Genomic DNA, 7,940 nt, shown 5'->3' on the forward strand with positions numbered 1-7,940 from the left:
CTCCCATGGTTTTTTTGTGGCTATTTATTTACAAATTCCTGTTAAATGCTTTACTTGTGTATTACAAGAATTAAAACCCTTCAAGAAACAAGTTCAGACATTTGGCAGGAGCCAAGTATCTTGACCTGCAAATTAATTCAAGTTCTGCCGTTGGAGTGTCAGAAGGATGAACATTTCTCGCATACTTACTGAGAACCACCTGCCGCTCACCAGGGCCTGATCCAAAGCCCCTTGAAATCCATAGGAATCTCTCCATTGGCTTCCATAAAGGATTAGGAGTGGGCCCAAAGCTAGGACTCAGTAACAGGGCTCCTGCACTCCCTGAAGCCAATAGGAAACTTCCATTGATTCCACCAGGAAGCAGGAGCAGAACTTTGTGGCATAACAGTGTGAAATTCTTGCATGGCAAGAAGAAACTATCATTAGGGACCTGATTCTGCCCTTGTTAGTCAGATAAAACTACACTGAAGGCAATGAGTCAGTAGGCCTCCTTTAGGGCACGGCCACACAGTGGGGCTAAAGTCGTCACAAGCTACACAACTTCAGCTACGTCAATCGCGTAGCTTAAGTGGAAATCGCTTATTTCAGCTTTTGGTGCTGTCTGCACAGCAGGAAGTCGAAGGAAGAACAGTCTTCCTGCGACTTCCCTCACTCCTCGTGAAATGAGGGTTACCAGGAGTCGGAGTAAGACGTCCTCCAGCTCGACATTATTTCAGTGCAGATGCTGCTGTGTAGACGTACCCTGAATGGCCAACTCTTCCCCCTCTGCAATGTCTAATAGCACTTCTGCCTAGCACAGCTTCTCCATGTAAGTCCTCAGGCATTTCCACGCTTTGAAATAACATCAATGGATGGAGAGAAGGTATCAGAAATCTGTCCCCCAGACTGCACCAATGCACGGTGATTGTCTTCGATGTGGCGCGTTCCATCTCTGGTTTTATATTCTGCCAACAGCTACAACCAGGTGATCGTTCTGACCCTGAGAAACGTGTAGGAGAAAAGCAGGAAGGGGGTGGAATAACTCAGCACTCATCTAGACTGGCAAATAGAGCTCTGATCATGGTGCTTCTACCTTCGGCCCTGGCTCCGGGTTCACAGTGCAATGGGACCGATTTCAGCCCTCACTGCACACACCGGTGCACTGATCAATCCTGCCCTGCCTATTACTGCCCTGAGGCTCCAAATCTGGGCCAAATCTAACCCACCGGGGTGGAGCTAGATGAACTGTGCCTGAAAGAGGCCACTTCTCATTGGAAATGTCCCTGTGATAAATTCCCCTTGAGGTCAATGTAACTGCCGGCCAGATCCCCAGTGGCTACCCTCACTGTGGCTTCCCTGGGAATAGTGGAAATGGGCTGATTGGTCCGGGTGAGGATCTGGTCCTTGAATGTCGTCGCACTCCACGTGCACCTGAGGCTAACGCAGTAGCTGCCAGGGCCAGGGTAGTGCCGGTCCTGTTATTTATGAGGCTGAAGGGAACAGAGACACAGCTACTCCAGATGATTATTTGGCCACGGTCTGACTGTGAGCCAATGGCAAAGGCAGGAACAGACCCTGGGTGTCCTGGCCCTTCCTCCAGACACTGCACAAGGCTTGTCCACATCTGAGGGCATCACGGTCTGCGGGGATCTGTGGTGCTGGCTCAGCAGTTACAGCAAATGCTTTATCATCTTAAAACTGCAAGCAAGGAGCAAAAGACGTGGGCTGGTGGCCTGTGCCTGTGTCCGGGCGCCAGCAACTCCTGAGTCCTAAGTGGGCCACTGTGATGCAATATGACCCTGGATGAGTAACACAACCTCTCTCCCTCAGGTTCCCCGTTACACAAGGAGGCGAGGCCCATGCCTCCTGCCCAGGCTGCTGTGAGGGTTCATCCGAAAGCCCTGGAAGGAGTTGGGACAGATGGAAAGTCCGGTGGGAATGCTAATCACCGCGGAACAGGAAGGCGCTAATCTAATCACTGGCATCTCAGAACAGACTTCCCTGTGCAACTCTGGAGGCCATTGTCTGTCTTGGACTGTTCTCAGCATCCAACGCGAAAGAGGACAGAGTGCCCACTGACCAATCTGCAGCAAACAGCCCCGTAGGAGCCCCGAGTGCTACATACCAGCCAATTGGATGACAATTACAGACTCTTCCAATTGCAACTGGGAGAGCTGAGAACCCTTTCGCGGTGGAACTTCCCTTCCTCCGTTTGAACGGGGGGGGGGATGTTTGCCTTGTGTTTCGCCAGGCATTAGCATGGCAGGGACAGAAGGAACAAGCTCCCCTGTATTCCAGAGCTGCTCTTCTTCCAAGGGAAAACAGATGGCCTATGAGAACTGCAGCAAGCGCTGGCCGCTCCCAGCTCCTAGGGGTTACAATGCTGCGGCTCCGGAGATGGGCAGTGACCCGTTCCTTTGGGGCCGTGGCTAGCTGTGGTGCATACAGCTGCTTCCTTCACTTCTTGGCGCCTGGAGGGGTCGTGTTGTAAGGATGGCAACATTTCAGCAGAGCTGAGAGGAGCGGGGAGGGCGTCCAGCTCCCATGTAAGGACATCTCAGACTCACTTTCCTCCCCGTTCTCATTGCTAGATGTTTGAGTTTCCACTAGAGAGGGCTTTAAAAAGAGGGCATCATTTTCCTATGCAGACCCATTTAACCACGTACCTTCTGTGTAACTGGAGAGTGAAGACAATGTAAATCCAGGGTAAGGGCGCGTTCCCGGAGATTGCCCAGTAGTTGTGCCTGATGTCATCAAATAACTCACAGATTAATTGTCATGTACACTGTAGACCATGCAACTGACCCTTGGGGCTGCCTCCAGCGGCTCTCCTTGTCCCTGGGAAAGGGGCCAGGCTGAAGACTGCAAACACTGAGGCGCGCCAGGAGCTAGTGACCTCTATTGTTTTCTTCTTTTTTCCCTCCAGACAATTTTTGGCTGATGAAAGGTGCCAGGTTGTCCATCCTGTAGACAACCATCTCTTAGTAGGCCACCCATCATGAGCAGCTGTGGGCAGCAGTGGGTCAAGCGGGCCCCCATCATGAGGCTTCGGGGCAGGGAGACAAGTTCAAAGACCAAACTGCTCATTTGGTCTCCTGATCCCTTTGGGTCAAAACCATCATCCCAGTTATTCACGCCTGTTCTCGTTCTGGAGTTATGCCCTTGGCATCCAAAAGAGAATCTGAATTGTGCCCAGTGGAGTCAAAGTCACAGCCTTTGTTCTGCCAAAAGGAGGCAGGGCCAGTAGTGAGGCTGCCTGGTGAGCTTTGGCCCATTATTTTCAACAGAAGATAAAACAGGAGCGTGACGGATTGCTCCCCTTTGAGATGACGCTTGCTGTGCTGAGATACCACTGACTCCACCTGTTCTGCCAGCCCGGGCCCCTTTTTACCTGTCTTGCTGACACAGGCACTTACATCTGCACCAGCAGACATGCAGGCAGGACCATATCCCGCTATGGAGAGACACAGACGCTGAGATCAGCTTTGGGAAGACTCGGTTTAAGGGACTTGTCCAAGAACTCAGGTGCCTACCTCCCATGGAGTGTAGACTCAGAGCGATATGAAACTCCCTCCCTCCCTCAGTGGAAAATATATACAGCCCCTTGTGCCCTCCACCCACGGGTAAGACTTGTACAAACTGGGTTATGTGACAAACAAGAAACAAATGTATAAAATACAAAAGGTAAATTTTTGGTGACTATGAGGGATAGCAAACAGAACAAAGCCAATTGCTAAGCAAATAAAACCAAGCGCACAAACTAAGCTTGATTCACTGAAGGAGTTAGTTACAAATAGTAATTTCTAAATGTTGTCACAGGGAGTCATGAAAGGCAGCTGCCTTGGCCTGGGGCTTGAGCCCTGAGGTATTATTACTCACAAACTAGTCTCCCTGCCAGCTTGGGCCCAATTCTTCTCTCCCCAGTTCAGTTTGTGCTAGAAGGCATTTTTCAGTGTCTCTTTTGGTGGGGAGGCAGAGAACCCCGATGCTGTCACTCCCCTGCCTTATATAACTCTGGTGTAAGGAGGGAACCCTTTGCCTTCCAGAGGGAAATCACTGGTATGCCAAAAAGGGAATCCAGTACCATGTGAATGGGACCAGTCATTCCTCGCAAGCTGACTAGAGTGCCCATCGGAAGACTGGCCCTTTCATAGTCCACTCTCTGGGCTCATGGGCCATCACTGTTGGACCTGAAGAGCTAGTTGTGGCTGACACCCAAAGCTGCACATTTGAAATACAGATACATGGTCAATATTCCTAAGTTCAGATACCGAAATGATACTGGCAGACAAATGGGATAAGCCCATTCAGTAAATCATAATCACTTTCCAATTATATCTCTCCTGAGCCATCTTGCACAAAGTACATCTCAGTTATGTCCTATTCATCTCAGAAGCATATTTCCATAAAGAATATGGAGCATCATGTCAATAGCAGCACAATAAGCTCCAGATCTTTCCCTCGAATTTCATGTTAAGAAATAAGCTGTGCATCTCAGTTGCTGAGCTCGTAGAACGTTTTCCTTCATTTCTGGCTGTAACAGGCAAAGATGAAATCCCGGTTCTAAGATATGGTCAAGGAAGTGAAGCAAGATTCTCTCAGAGTCACGTAATCTAGGGATGGAGACAGAATCACAAGACCAAGGCAATGGGAAATTAAGGCCAAGGAAGGTCAGCTCGTACATTATTACCAGCCTAAATTTCAAGGGAAACTGTGGTACGATACACTTGATGAAAGCCAGTCAGAGCCTCACATACCACATCACAAAGCTACCAGTACATAAAGGGATGAACTTTTTATTAACCGCTTCATGCCAACTGCAGATAAAAACCTAACATCAGTTCTGGTGAGATTGGTCTTTAAACTCTTGCGTTTTCTCGCTCTCCCTTTTTATCTTGTCCCACTTTTCTAGGAATGTCTCATCACATAGAAAAGAGGGCTATCTCTAGAATTTCAGGAGTTACCAATAATAATAAATAATAAATGTCTGAAGACATGGCATAAAAACAGAGCATAAAATCCAAATCTGAAACATCTGCGAGTGGCACTGAATACTAGCACAGCAACACACATTTGGGAATTGGGAATACACTCTGACATTTGTGGTTATACTTGTATGAATCCCCTTTAATATATTTACAGCGAAATCCTTCATCTACTAAAGACGAAGACAAAAATCCCATTAGCAGTCTCTATTAGCCGGGGGTACTCACTCCACGGCCCGGCATTCAAAAAGTTAGAGCTAAATATTCTGATGAGTAATCGTTCTTCTCCCTCGAGAGCCAAGATTCATTGCTTCCTCCTCCCACCAAAACAGCTTGTTGAATAAATTGCCTGCTCTACGAAGTGGCATTTCCCACATCCTTGTCCAAGTCCATGTGGTTGGTAGCCTGGTGTCTGGTTGTTTGGTTAATGGACCAAAGTGGTTGAAACAAAGAGTACTCTCTAAATTCCCCAGTTCTGTTTAAGTTTAAAGGAGTTACATCTCTGCTTCCCTGAAGCTAGTGATATCTCTGGGGAGTTCCCTTAGGGTCTTTGCAGATATGCTAGGAGAAGGTGAACTTTTGATGAGATCTGAAAGTGGGAAGCGGAGGCAAGGAGAATACTAAACACAGTGTCTCCCCGGGAGTACATAGGCCATTAAACCGCTGATTCTTTGGAGTGCATCTTCTCTTACGATGCAGTTTGCTCTAATGTTTGTCAAACGGAGGCCCCAGCCCAAAGGCAAACACAAGAGCTGAAAATTACAGTCATGTTGCTGTGGGGCTTCTTCTGGACTCTTCTGCCACCAAGTTTGTTCACAGCTCAGCCCCTAGTTCATATTAACAAACTACTTCAAACTTTCCCCAAGTCTGTGTGCTACTCTGCATGTCTATTGCAGTTCACTCAGAAATTTCAGAGGCTGAGTGTCCTTAATAGGATGAAGTATTTAACAGGAATGGACTTAACCATATTTCACCACATTCACTGCCTGTGCTATGCAGCCATGGATCCGCTGTCCTCGAGCTGCTGACGTACCTTAGACGTTCACACTACGCTGCCCTATTTTATAAAACTGACCCGTGCTTTGGTGCCAATGTAGCACTCCAAGGCTACGTCTAGACTTTCCGCAAATGCTTTTAACGGAAAAGTTCTTCTGTTAAAAGCATTTGTGGAAAAGAGCGTCTAGATTGGCACGGACGCTTTTGCACAAAAGCACTTTTTGCGGAACAGTGTCCATGCCAATCTAGACGCAGTTTTGTGCAAGAAAGCCCTGATCGCCATTTTCGCAATCGGGGCTTTTTTGTGCAAAACGGTTCTCAGCTGTCTACACTGGCCCTCTTGCGCAAAAGCATTTGTGCAAGAGGACTTTTTCCCTAACGGGAGAGTCATTGTATTTGCGGAAGAACACTGACAATCTTACATGAGATCGTCAGTGTTCTTGCGCAAATTCAAAGCAGCCAGTGTAGACAGCTGGCAAGTTTTTCCACAAAAGCGGCCACTTTTGCAGGAAAACTTGCCAGTCTAGACACAGCCCAAATGTTTTAGGTTAGGAATGAGTTAACGGAGGCAGGTTAAATCTTGGCCTGTTTGGGGCAAAGCATTTTGAGCAACAATTTGCACAAATCTGAACCCAAAACTTATATGAACTTTCAAAAAATCAGATGGAAACTGTATCCTAGTGCTTCAGGAGGTATCAGGGCCATCAAGTCATGCATGAGCTAGCCTCAGTAACCACTTGCTTCCACTGACCCTCCCTTTCCATCCCTACTATGGCTTATTACTCACTTGTCTTCCAGGAGACTGGCAGAGCCATGTTCTCCTGGGAGAGTGCGTGGTCCACCATAACATGGCCCTGGTCCTGGCTAGGTCTCTACCAACTCCTGAAGTACAACTAAATACAGAGAAGAAGAAAACGAACAGCTCTCTCTGATTTTACCTGCAATTGTAAGTAGATACCGCTTGTGGTTAAAATTCCCTTGTCTGCGGAGAGCTACGCGGTACACTGTTTAAATCCTAACTAAGCCCAGAGACTAGAGCTGGTGAAAAAAAATCTTTACATCATTTTTATCCAAACATGATTTTTGTTTTATGGAGTTTTGGGGGGGTTAAACAAAACAAAATTTTTCATGTTTATGAAATGTTTGATCTTTCAGTGAAGAAACAGAAATAGAAATGTTTTCAGTAGAATAACAAGAAATAACAAGTGAAGCCTCCACCCTACCAAGCCTGCTATTTCAAAATAAAGGGCTGGTTATTTTGAAACAATAACTCCTGCTTTCTATGAGGAATAACGCTAATTTCAAAATAGTTATTTCAAAATAGCAGTAGTGTGGATGCTCCCGTGATGCTATTTCGAAATAACAGCGCCCCAGAGTAATTCAAACTAATGACTCCCCTGTGATTCCTGGGGCTCTAAGTCAAGGTAGCACTTCCACATTAACGGACCCTGCCTTGGACTAATTTTGAGGCTTCCCTGTGGTGTGGACATGCTAGTTCAGAATTATTATTTCCGGAGTTAATATTTCGAAATAAGTTATTTTGAAAAAATGTCCTAGTGTAGACATGCCCCTGCACCTCTCTTGACAGAGCTCCCATTCTAATACTCACCTTTGCAATGGCATCTAACGTTGAAATTCTGTGTTCATTTTCGATACTGTACTAGCTGAAATGGAGATAAGGCCAATTAACCTGACTAACGTTGTTTGCTCCATTAAATATAAATATCTTATTTGGCTGATACAGTGTTACTGACGCTGAAAGACTCTGGGCATGCAGTCTGCACAAAAACAGCGGCTTCTTCCAGAACGCCATTGAAAACCTCATTTTTTGTCTTTTCTGCTCTGGAAGGTTCATTTTCCTTTGAGAATTTCATATGTGGGTTCCAGTGGCAACTGAATAAATCAGTAAAAAGTTTTGTTTTTCTACATGTTGTCTTGAGTAGTGTTGGATCCAACAATACAATTAGTTTTTTTCATCTA

This window comes from Pelodiscus sinensis, chromosome 22 (genome assembly GCF_049634645.1).
Source record: "Pelodiscus sinensis isolate JC-2024 chromosome 22, ASM4963464v1, whole genome shotgun sequence".
Taxonomy (NCBI): Eukaryota; Metazoa; Chordata; order Testudines; family Trionychidae; genus Pelodiscus; species Pelodiscus sinensis.